This window comes from Pholis gunnellus (genome assembly GCF_910591455.1).
Source record: "Pholis gunnellus genome assembly, chromosome: 6".
NCBI lineage: Eukaryota > Metazoa > Chordata > Actinopteri > Perciformes > Pholidae > Pholis > Pholis gunnellus.
The window spans coordinates 3,612,550-3,626,062 of NC_136532.1; positions in this window are offsets into that span (position 1 = coordinate 3,612,550).

Genomic DNA, 13,513 nt, shown 5'->3' on the forward strand with positions numbered 1-13,513 from the left:
TGAAGGAATGAGTCAGTAATGTTGAGAAAAAACAACAACTTGTAACACATAAGGGTAAAGGTAAATATTCTTAAATGGTTATTATAGTTTTGTGTATGAGATTCTTAGAAGTGATACATCACATAACTTACTATACTAATGTACTACGAACATTTTATAGCTAATGAGGTTAGGTGATCAGACACAGTAGAGCTCTATTTATCCAACACTTCCCGGCCAAACGTATGTGATCACCCAAACAGCTTATTGGACACCCATTTGTGGCTTCATCCCCCCATTTTGATGCAGCTCGGTCACCTGGTTCATGATTACGCGGATTACATACGAATTGACTTCGTGGGGTATCTACAAATTACAGCGCATTCATTTTTTGGTGGTATAGCTAACGCTGAATGAGTGCAGACTGATTTTGCTATATTTGCAATGTTCTATTTGCACGTGTGAGCTTTTCAGGGCTAAGGTATAAAGCCTTGGTTAAACTCTCAAACACAGACATGGACAGCTGCAGACAGCTGCAGACACCGCGGACGTGTAGCCGCTCTGTTTGTACTATCCACTTGGAGGATGTGTTCAACACATGCGCAGTAGATCGCTACTTTCAGAGAGTGGTTGAGCGGACTGTCCGCATGGTCACAACAAATTGAAGGTACGCAGATGTCCACACAGGGCCTTCGCATACATTCTCTGACGATAACGTTAACGTCATGTGGACCTTCGTGGACGTGGAAAGTATGACTTTGGCTTGAAGTGGAGATGAAAAACAAAACAATATGGTTATATCATTTTCACCATGGGCAAGATATGACACCGCAATCAAAGTCAATATTAACCTGGATTTGCTAGACAACTAGATAGTATTTCACAGAAACGCGCTAGCCAGGCAGAAGAGCAAGAGGTAGATTTACTATAAAAAGTATAATATACAATATTGACAAATAAATGTTTTATGTTGAACTCCTTCAACTTTATGATAGACAACACATTTGATTGCTAAATATTCTGCTGCTGTCAGGCGGTTGTTGTTTTTTCTGACATTACAGAAACTGGAAAATGAATCAATGGGCCTGCAGTAGCGACAATGTTTCCAGCATTTCACACGGAAATAACGTCAAATATCCAAACAATGCATCAACAACCAGAGGACAAGCACATTTTTTTCAGATCCTCATAAAACAGGGTGTGTCCACAGCAAAAATACAATATTGCATCATCTTAGTGCAGCCAAGTACTAAATACCAAATACAAACCTCCACTTTCAGTTATCCTTCTGTCCAGGTCAGGTTTCTGCTCCAGTCTGCTGAAATTGTGTATGAAAAATATGGGAAAAGGAAGAACCGCTGATTGCTCTCTTCTGATCAGAGGAAACGACGTAGCCTTCAGGCAGCTAGTCCGGCAGAACCAGGAGGATCAAAGCTCAGTAATTACTTTCAATGAACTATAGATCAAATATGTTTTATATATTATAGTTCTAGAAAATGTACACACTCTGGTATACTTGATTAATAGATGGAACAGAAGCTTTTGTTTGTAACGTGACTAAAGATATTTTATCCTATCATTAAAAAAATATGGCCTGTGTAAACAAATGTTTGACACAAATACATTTACAACAGCGTATATGTACCTGCTATAATCTTGTGTTTCATTAGCAGTGGGTACAGTTTCTTTTGTCCTCATTTATCATTTACAGAAATGGGGCTACCCAGGTTTTATTGTGCCTCTAGCCAACAGCTGCATCACAGTGTCATGGTTGGACCGTTTGGTATTGACGGCACAGTGTATTAGATATTTCGAGTGGAGAAGGCCGAGTCCACAGAGGTACAGGATATCAGGACGTCACTCAGTGACAGCATCTGGACCTCTAGAACGTCTTTCTCTTTGAAATGTTGGGTTAGATGTAATACAGCAATCTCATATTAGCTGCTCCAGGTTGACCTCTTGGCAGCACACACTTTTCCCCGTGAATTGGCATTGCATTACAAGCCCCGCACTCCTCCACTCAATATTCTCAATGCACTGACTTCCAAGATCTGTGAGTGTTTCTTTCTACCTCATCAAAACCCTCAAACTCTTGAGTTTCATTGTTTCTAAATCCTTTCCAGCATGAAGTCCAGTGTAGTGGTCCACTTCTTAGAAACAATCGTTATTGTGACGTCAGCCCTAATGAAAACAAATATTGCGGTGCGCTAGTTTCCACATAAAACATAACGACATATAAACAATATATTTTCTGAACAATGACTTACTTTTATAATTTCATTTTTATTATGGTACATCAAATCCACCTGCCCGCTGGTTGGTTGGGTTAGGTCTAGTTGGTTGGTTGGTTGGGTTAGGTCTAGTTGGTTGGTTGGTTGGGTTAGGTCTAGTTGGTTGGTTGGTTGGGTTAGGTCTAGTTGGTTGGTTGGTTGGGTTAGGTCTAGTTGGTTGGTTGGTTGGGTTAGGTCTAGTTGGTTGGTTGGTTGGGTTAGGTCTAGTTGGTTGGTTGGTTGGGTTAGGTCTAGTTGGTTGGTTGGTTGGGTTAGGTCTAGGGGGGGATTGATTTATTTTGAAATTGTTTTGTTTTGTTTAAAGGTGGGGCTTAAAATATGAACAAAGCCCGCAATTCAACATCCGTTGATGCTCATTATGTAATGATGCTGGTCGTGAAACTTTAGTGGAACTAAGAACTGTGTTACATGAATTAGCTTTTTTAAAGGAAGGTGCTGCCTTGTATACTGAAGACAAATCGTGGGCATGGCTGCTATTTCTGCCATAGGCAACATGGCTCAGCAGAAATTCACACATATCCAAATATGTGTGCTTGAACTTCCGCCATTAACGTTAACAAAACACTCAGTAAAGCATGAGGCATACCTTTAATTATTTATAGGTTATTATAATGGACTTACAATACTACCCTTATATCATTATACTGAAAAGTGATCGTACATCGTCTTGTGTCTTTTAGGATCAAGTGAAATCTTCACCCTTTCTCGCCTTCTAAAAGCCCTCAAAGATTGAAGAAAGAGACCAGCAGACCAGTTAAAACGTTCCAGAGCTCCCTCCTCAACCCTCAGCAGTAACATCTACGAGAACTCCTCCCCCTGGCATGACACATCAAATATATGCTTGTTAACTCAAAGACCAAACTATGTTTTGAGTGTATTGATGTTGATAAAATGTTATTGGACGAGATTGGATTTGTGTTGAATGTTGTCTGCTGTATATTATGGGACATTTATGTCTTTGGAGAAGTAATGTATGTGAATTAGTTTAGATGATTGGATGAGATTGTGGGATTGTGGGCTATAAATGCATACTGGAATGGGACAATTATTACACTGCTTCAGTTATAACTGAACAAAATGTTTTTTCATGGATTAGACATGTTATCTGTGTATTATCTTTGTAACTTAACCTATACACAACCTTCTGTTATTGAGTTAGAGCATGTCAGATTTGTAGTAGTGCTTTCCTTACAGTAGCAGTCATGCTACTGTACAGATCATCAGATTATTCTGACCTTGGAAAGGCCAATGTAAAGCAGCTCTGGTAGTATATTTAGCTTCATATTCAGCATTTGAAATATAAATATTGTCTAGTTGGATTGTCTTTCGTTTCTTTGTCTCAGTACACATCTGTTTCTTTTCCTGTAGAGACACATTTTCCTTTTGGTTCCCAGTGTTTGACTATAGTGTTGTCATTAGTTATTGTTGTGTAGTGATACTCTCTAACTAGCAATCCGCTCTTTATGAAGAGAAAAATCAGTATTATAAGTATGTGCTTGTATATCCACATCCAGGAACAATTCTGCTGCAGAATGTGTGATAGCTAATAAAATTGCTTCCATTAAACTATTCATTTTGTGGTTTTTAAACTCTGCTTTCTCCCTTATAAGGACCTTTTAATCTTTACAACATACAACCCTTCTATCCTTAGACCAATTAGAAAATTGATAATTGTGGAGTATTCAGGTCAGTGCTTTTAATTTGCATACTAATCAAATCTGGATAACTGGCTTTGTGGCACAAAGCACACTGACTATAATCCTGCGGGATTATTGTTGGAATGCTGCTTCACTTGACACATTCACACATATTAAGCTTTTTGTCGAGATTCACATTGAAAAATGACAATCTGCCTGTTTTATGGAACAGTCAGACAAAAAAAAAAGACAGTTGTGTTGTGTTGGCCAAAAGGCATGGGGGAAATGGTCGGTATCCCAGATGGCCACTCCACCCCTGTACGTGGTTGCATGACATAACAGAAGTGTGTAGAAACGGATTCAGTGTGGGCGGAGAGCGTCCGATGTTACAGCCGGATGTTCTCTGGGACCCGGAAGGTTATTTTTGGGGCCCTTCACAGCTTCTGGGTTCCTGTGCAGCTGCAGTGGTTGCACCTTCGATATTTAGATTACTTGCTGACTTCATAATGTGTCTGCTGATGCTAAAGAACATCTAAAGCTCCCGAACATGACAACTCAATTATAGAGTAGCCTCTATCTTGTAAAGGGTGTTTTACTAGAGTCTGGGAATGCTGTTAAGTGTCTTAACGGAGAGCTGAGGCACTTTAACTGCCAAAAGCTGCAAACTGGTATTTGTTTTTTCCTCACATGTAGAGCGTGTGATATTCAACAGGTCCAGCAATTTCTGTCTCCTGTTTTCATCAGCTTTGATCATTGAAATGGGATTTATCAGGTCAGCTGTATTCTAATAATGTCAAAGGTCAAATGTATTCACTGCATCTAAGAAACAAACAGTCCGAATGAAACGATCACCAACCAACAGAGTTGAGAATGGCTGTGGCTCAGAGGTAGAGCGGTTCATCCTCTAATCGGAAGATTGGTAATCGAGAAAATGTCAATTTTGGTCTCCTGAACGAAAGTCCAGTGTTTGTTTGTTGAAGCCCTACTGTCTGCCCTGTGTGAACTATCTCGTTCTTCATACTACGTCAGTTGCTCTGCCTGTAACACTGCAGGTGAACGTCTCAGACACTGAAGGGCACTAATCAAGCCGCGTTGAAGCGTCAGAGTGAGAACAGGTTGGATCAATGTGCACTGCCCCCTATAAATAAGCAAATAAATGAACTAACGTGAATTCTTCGTATTACGAAAAGCGACTTCTCATTTTTCGTGTGTTGTCGTACGAAAGCCAGCAACACAAGTCAATTCCCACTCGTTACATGCATTTTTCAAAATAAACTTCCTTTTTCATTATTATTATTATTATTATTATTATTATTATTATTATTATTATTATTATTATTATTATTTTTTTTATTATTATTATTATTATTATTATTATTATAAGTAACTAAGCTTGAGGCTGAGAGCCACAGACACAATAGAAAAGGAAGAAGGTTTTGAACTATACACATTGTTGGTTTTGGTGTTATTGTGAGATTTATTGATAATCAAAACAATGGAGATTAAATGGGAACACCACATCAATTAAGAAATTACTTTAGTTGGGGGTGGTGTAAACCTGTCAATCAAACCCTGCTGCGGATCACACAATCGAATAGACCACCTGAAAAGGTGGGTCTCCGATCCTCTTCCAAGTGGACTCTGGTGCGGGTCAAACTAACCACAGGAGTTGATGAGAGCAGATATGTGATTTTACCTTCATTAAATAGTGTGTGGCAGCGATCTACAATAATAAGCCCTAAACTGTAATCGACAAGTTTCCTGCCAGTCTGTATAATGTCCTGTTTAAAAGTCAGTGTGACCAGGGAACCAGACCAGAAATAGAATGCAACAATACATCACAGCTTCTTATGGTAATTTTCACTCAACTACAGGTGTGAAATCACCCTAAGAAGCCGTTTTTGCCCAAGCTAGGAGCGCTTGAGAGCTCTTTTGTGGGGCAGTGTTTTTCTCAGCTCAGACATTTTGGTTGCGTCTGATTGCTATTTGATAAGAAATATCCACGGAAGTAAAAATGTCTGCACAAGGAAAACTTGTTCTGGGTAAAACACGTAGGGGGAGAGCCTGCCGGTCGATGTGGCTACCGTTGTTTTGTTCCGATTCTGATCAACTTTATTTTCTCATACAATAAATTCATTTTGTCCAGTGCTCCAGGCATGAGGACACCATGAAGTCCACAGTAAAATCAATAAAAACAATAGCACACACGGTACACTACATGCTCACAAAATAAAATCATTTGATCACATCTTTGCGGTAGGCTTTCTGTCCCGCCCCTCCTACACTGGGATTGGACGGCTGGGTAAAAGGTGACAGTGACGAGCACAGTGTTTTAACCAAAGTTGAAAATTTTTCAACTCAAGATGACCAAAAAAAAACACAGAACGTGCAGCGCTCAGTGCAGAATAGAGTGCCTCATGGGCTGCTGGCATCACGTAAACACACGGCGCTCCTATTGGTCTTAAACTTGTGGTGTCATCAAGTCTAAAGTCTGGAGCTGCTCCACAGAAAATGACTGGCAGAGTGATTTGGTGGACCCACAGAATGTTTGCTTTCTTATTTATCCTTTTGTAGTGTTGTCAGTTGTGAAACAGAAAATGTACCATAAACCCAGAACAGTCCCCTGGTGCGTTCAGCGTCATCTCTCTTTCCCAGTTGTCTATGGAGCAGTTCCACACTTTATACTTGAATTTGAGCACTCTACTTTTTGGATTTGGGAGAGGGTTGTTCATGTTTCGTAATATTTTTGGACTGTTGTAGACCATTTTGAAAATTAATTGAACTTTCAAAAAAATTTAATGAATTTTCAAAATTGCCGTAGTTCCTCTTTAATGTCGATCTTATCCTTTGAATATGAATAAACTGACAAAAGAAACTGTAGGTGATGTCAGTTCAGTTTTAATTGTAATAGCATTAATTGCCAAATCTCCAAATAAGTGGTGACTACATCAAAATGTTTTTTGATGGCAGCTTCCTCCCTCCCTCCGTTATTCTTGCTTTCTATAGTTGCTACAACATCAATTTGAGGCCCTGGCTGGTAAAAATGAGTCATAATGAGTATAATTGCTGAGTGAACTTTTTGCAATAAAAAACATGTATTAGCCACTCATATCACTGTTTTTTTAATCATGTTCTAATCATGTCTATATGTTGAATGTGTTAAATGTACTGTGCCTCTTTGGTTGAAGAAAGATCCCTTTATGAAAAACAAACACGGGTAAACCTGACATCTATCTCATGCAGTGTGAAGTCTCACATTTCAACCTCTCAAAGTCTTACAAAAGTCTTGTGTTTTTTAAGACACAAAGTGGCGTCATGCTGCAACATGCACAACATAACAGTCTGGATGCCATGCCATGAGTCTTTGAAGTGGCCGTAACCTCAGGCTTCATTTCAGAGATCTGCAAACGTTTGTAGGCCCCTCTAATCTATACAGCAAAGGCTAGCTAGCAAGGGGTTATTAACTCCAACTCAACAAAGTTAGACGGGCCAAACACACAGGACATATATGGACCAGATGTTTGCACTGCTTTTCAGGTTTGTCTTGAAATACGCCTCCAACTCCTCAACAAGGTTAACACTTCCTTTCCCTGTTTCCTCGCTCAATGTGCAGCATGGAATCAGATTGTTGTTGCTCATCGCATGATGAAAAACCAAACTTTTGCACAGCTGTAGGTCAACAGGTGCGTATAGGAGAATACCCATGGTCCACAATATAGAACAAAATACTCCCACACACTGTCTCACTCACTTGCATTCAGAGCTGTTTATTTCTTTAAGTAACCCGATGAAGGTATATTGGCCAAGACATAGTTAACATATATCTCTGAATGCCAGTGAAGATGTGGGAACAGACACAGCTGAATTCTGGGACCTGTAGTATTTTACCACTGATAACAGCTGTGGCCAAATCCACATAGGACTGAAACATACAAGGGTCCTGCCATTGTCAGCGAGAAATCCTGGGGGGCTGGTCCCCGCTTGAGCAGCCCAGTATACAAAAACAACAGCCCAGTGAACCCAGTGATATCAGTTCCAAGCGTTGGAAGGTGCAGGGACAGACAAGACATTAAGGATGAGATAAGGTTTGGGTTTGGCTAGCTGAGTTATTTTAGTTATTTCATAAAGTCGATGCGCTCATCAATGTCACTTTTTGTGAACTAACCAATCACAAGCTGGATGGGGCGGGACATTCAAACAAGGTTGGCAGCAAACTTTTGAAATGATGAACTCAGAGTTATGCATGAATGGTTATAATTATTGACAAGTTAGTACTTTGTGTTAACAAATAGGAGACTAACCACTTTTTCTGCACAAAGACTTAATAAAGGAACAAAACCGACCAAAATGTAAAATTCATTAAATAATAATTCATTAATGTTGATTGTGTATTTCTTTAACTGCTGTATTGTCCAATTGGACACAAAGTTGTACTGGTGGTATATAATATTATAATTCTGTGTGAATATTCTAAAATCACACAATTAATAAAGCTATTGTTATAAATATTGTTTAGCAAACTTGTCTACATATTTGACGTGGGTTGCGTGGCTGGCGGTCTATCACTGGGGGGTTTTGACGAGCCGGACATCAAAAACTGCAACGTAGTCTGAGCTCAGCGGCCGATGTTGACACATGTTCCCCGTCCATGGTGTTTCCAGTCACACCTTGTCAAACAATACAGAAATATTATGATCATGATCATCTTATTGCTATGAGAAGCAAATACTTTTTTTTTTAACTACGACGTTGACAATTAATGTTGTTGTGATCAAGCAGCCACTCTGTGACGTCCAAAGACCAGACCAAACTGAAAACGGTGTGCACCGTTGTGCTGCAGTTTCTGGGTTGAACAACATGTTTCCTCGAAAACGGTGTACGTTTCTCTCATTTGATGGTCAGTGTCAGAGGTGTTCCCGAAACAGCAGCAATGTGTATGTGCACCATATGAAAAAAGAATGCGCTTGTTTACACAACAGGGTGTAATGCACCACCATTTCCTTTTCAAAGACGTTTTTCCTTTTGTGTTTGTGAGAGCCAAAGGCCTTTGTCCAAGCGGCCTTTGAGTGCACATGGGAGAAATGTCCCTTTGGCTTCCGCCAGAAAGTCGACATTAAAAAGTGAGAGGAGGTTGGGGTGATGGATGGCTCAAACGCATGATTGTGCCCTATGTGAAAGCAAAAGTCAACATTACAAAATATATTAATTCATACATTTATTATATTTATATTCACAATTCTTTTTTAATTTGTAATTATTATTATCATTTTTTTTACATGTTTGCAGGATGTATAAAGCTGCTGGTGGACTCTACATAAACTGGATAAGGAAGAAATGTTGTCCCTCTCCCAGGATGGACAAAAGTTCATCCTCATCCTCCACACTCCATCATGACATGAATGGGGCTACGACGTCTTAAAAAAAGCTAAAGGCACTCTCTAGAGCCATCGTTTTGTTTGTCCGCTCTGAGCTACTGTAGAAACATGCTGGACTCTGTGATAAGAAGGGTTCATTCTCAACTAACCCTATCCAACAATAGTCTACATATATAGTAAATAGTATATTCCAGTTCTGCAAATAAATCCCCCTTAATCCTACTAACTGATAAATATTGTCCCAAATCATGAGCCTCAATCACTTTCAAAAACATAGGTATCAGTATCAGCCTCTAAAAATGTTTAACATTCTGAATATTAAACTGTTTCAAATGTAATGTCTTACAAATGGGATACATATCAGTGTGATAAGAAACTTTCAACAAAGGCTGATAGGCACACAGTTAAGGACATCATTTAGAGAATTAGGGCAAAACTCTTTGATTCTCTGTAGCGGTGGCGGTGACACTGGCTGCACGGTGGCAGCGTACATATTACTTTGTATCAACTCTAAACATTGTGATTGAGAGTGGAAGAGTAGAGAAGTGGTAGTGACACGTCAGACACAGGAGTGTCTCCAGTCACTCCCACACAACCAATCAAGAACCATAATAAGAGTAAACCAGACCTGTTCAATTGGTAATAAATGTAATTACCCTACTGACACAACAAGCATCAGAACAAGCAGTGACATTATGTTGCCCTGTCTCGCAGAAATTATGTTCATGCATGTTTGTCGGCCACTTATCCAAAGCAAACATATTTGCTGGTGGGATTATGTTGCTATGCTATGTTCATGTTTCTTACAAGGGAAGGATATGCTATATTTTTGGTATTGCACAGAAGATGCAGGAAAGGGATTGGGGTGGTTATGTTAAAACAATGAAAGCTCTTTGGTGAAAGTGGATATAATGAAAATGTTTGCCGGTATGGCAATATTAGATTGGATCGACATGGAATGTTTTACAGACATTCATATTTCCCGAGAGGATGGAATACAATGAATTTGGTGATCCCAAAAATTGGTCCAATAAATGAGTGATGAAATACTTGCATGCCCAAGAACAGCCTGACAGAGCTGCTAGCATGACTGCAAACGTTTGGTCTTGTTATATCAACAGGTATTTTCTTAACCACCAATGAAAAATGACAGGTTAACTTCTTACCCTTCTTTTTTTTGGAAAAATACACGACGCTCATTTCTCCTCTACTCTGCCTGCTGTGATGTAGAGTTGGATCACTCAGACCATCAGACTCCATCTGCTCAGCACCAAACAGCCAACAGACAAAGAGACGAGCTGAGACTCAACATCAAGTTGTTTGTATGATTGTTGGCGATGAGATCAAGATGAGTCAAATAGATCATTCAATTCTCTACATTACATTTGGCATTATATTAATCATTTTGGGTTCATGCAAACCACAACAATGAATCTGTTTCACAGCCTATGTTGTGTGTATGTTGGTGTGCCCCTATCCTTGTGAGAATCTCAAAAAGAGTACAGTTAGGATTCTGGTTTAGGAACTGAGCATGTGGTACTAGAGGCCAAAGTTATGGTCTGATGAAAAGAGTGAGAGAGAGACAGTATTGCACAATGCCACTCACACAGCTATCATCACAACAGACACAAAGGGACATTTTACTACTCCCTCAGGGCATATGAGTTTATAGCTGCCTTAAGATGAATGGTTCCATCTTTGCACACAACATTTGCATACATACTTAGGTATGTGTGACATAGTAATCAATCTGAGACACATCAGAACAGGTTCCTGTTAGTCGTCTATATGCAAATAAAGTCTTCTAACTAGTTGACGAGCAAATAAGATCCAAGACAAAACAGATTTTTGAGTACAGGTTGTGTAGTATCCTTGTTAGGCATGTGTTTGCACATGTATCATATTATGTTTTCAGGAACGTTGAACAGGAACGTCCCAGTTTAAAGTACTCCAATAGAGTGCTGTAGGAATGAGTCCTTAAACCCATAAAGAGTCAGTCTTTGTGCACTTCCGGCTCCCTTGCCTCAAAGTCAATGTGTATTTTAAATGTGTTTGTTGTGAGATGTCTGAAATAAGGTCTGTGGTTAACACAAGCGAAGATATTTTAACATTTGGTTCTATAGAACACAAAACTCCAGCACACTGTGTTCTTCACTTGCGTTCAGAGATATTTAGTGACAACGTTTCGGGGCATCGACCTTCATCAGGTAGCAACCTGAAGTCATCACCAACACACCAGTCCACCTTTAGCTTTGTGGTGAAGTCATGTCACGACTGTTGTTGTTAATTCTGCCTATTGTCGTCACGTTTCAAAAATCATGAAATGGTGTTCATTTGGGAAGATTATTTTGCTGAACAAGAAGCATAAGAGCTTATTTTCTGCAACAACCCAAAATCCAATGATTGTCGAGTGAACCAGGGAGATGCTAACTGCTTTACTGCTGCAGCCGCACCGATCCGCCTATTGATCTCCTGCTCCATCTTACCCTCACTCGTGAACAAGACCCCAAGATACTTAAACTCCTTCGCTTGTGGTAGGCACTCCGTCCCCACCGGGAGGGAGCAATCCACCGGTTTCCGGAAGAGCACCATGGCCTCAGATTTGGAGGTGCTAACTCTCATCCCCGCCGCTTCACACTCGGCTGCAAACCGCCCCAATGAATGCTGGAGGTCAAGATCCGAGGAGGCCAACAGGACCACATCATCTGCAAACAGCAGAGAGGTGATCCCGAGACCCCCGAACCTGACGTTCTCCACCCCCCGGCTGTGCCTAGAAATTCTGTCCATGAAAGTCACGAACAGGGCCGGTGACAAAGGGCAGCCCTGGCGGAGGCCAACACCCACCGGGAACGTGTCTGACTTATTGCCGAGAATGTGGACACAGCTCCTACTGCAGTCGTACAGAGACCGGATCGCCCGATCACCCCATAATCCCGCAGCACCCCCCACAAGAACCCCCGAGGGACCCGGTCGAAAGCCTTCTCCAAGTCCACAAAACACATGTAGACTGATTGGGCAAACTCCCAGAACCCCTCCAGTAGTCTTGCGAGGGTAAAGAGCTGGTCCACTGTTCCACGCTTCAACAGCTTCAATGACAAAATCAAATATTTGATGAATAAATAAATACATATTCTCTGATTTCATGATTATTTTTTGTTCCATCTTTAACCCTTAATGTTTCTGTGTAAATGTAATACTCCGGGCTGAACACAGTGATCCCTCCTCTTTGTTTACCTTTTTTTTTTACGTCTCCATGCGTCCACTGGTTACCCCGTGTTAACGTCAAACTGCAATGATTTGTGGGTAATTCCCTTAGGCTAAGTCAGCATCCTAAGGGTTCATAAAGGGCTCAAAATGTCTGCGAGAGCCTCAAACACTTGATTGATGATGATTTTACAGCGGGTCATCCCGAAACCCTCACGGACTTCGCGGGAGCGCGCCTCAAAGTCCGTGAGTCCGTAAGAGGGACATTGGGATTGGGCCACTGTCTCCCATCATCCCCAGATGGGACCGTCTCGTTGCAGAGAAATAAGCTCAGGGCTCCCACTGATTCAGCGTTATTGTGAGTCGTATTTATTTATGCATTTTATATTTGTTTTCATGCCGGTCGTATCATTTTATTTCGTCGTGTTGATCCGCCACACCTAGAGGCCGGTCCGTGAAAATATTGTCTTACATTAAACCGGGCCGCTGCGCAAAAAAGGTTGGGGACCGCTGTACTAGAGGACGGCAGCAGCTTAACAAGCCTTTACTCATCTGTACACTTGTTTATTTCTTCGGCAAAACAAATGCTCTTTTATTGCCTTATTAATAGCTTGTTGTTAAAAGACAGCTACCTATAGGTCCAGGATGGTAGCCCAGACTGAGCAATGCATCTGGTTATTATCTGTGGATTAATTCTACTTATTATCACATCGTATATCTGGAAAACCATCGATTGGGGAGAAAACACAGACAGAAACTCTCTGTATCTTGTCAAGTATATTGGAATTTAGATCTGCATGTAAAGAATGTGGAATATACTGCAACACAATACGGAATCTGAAGTCATTTTCAACAAGGATAAATGGCACAGTGAAATAATTCCAGAAGGGCTGGGTGTCTGTCTCCTCCTACATACAGAAGAGGAGGGAGAGGACCGGCTCATATAAATACCGACTTCAAGACAGCAAAAGAACTTTGCAGGACATCCCTCCAGACCCTGAACCAGGTGCGTGCCAGAGACCACTGC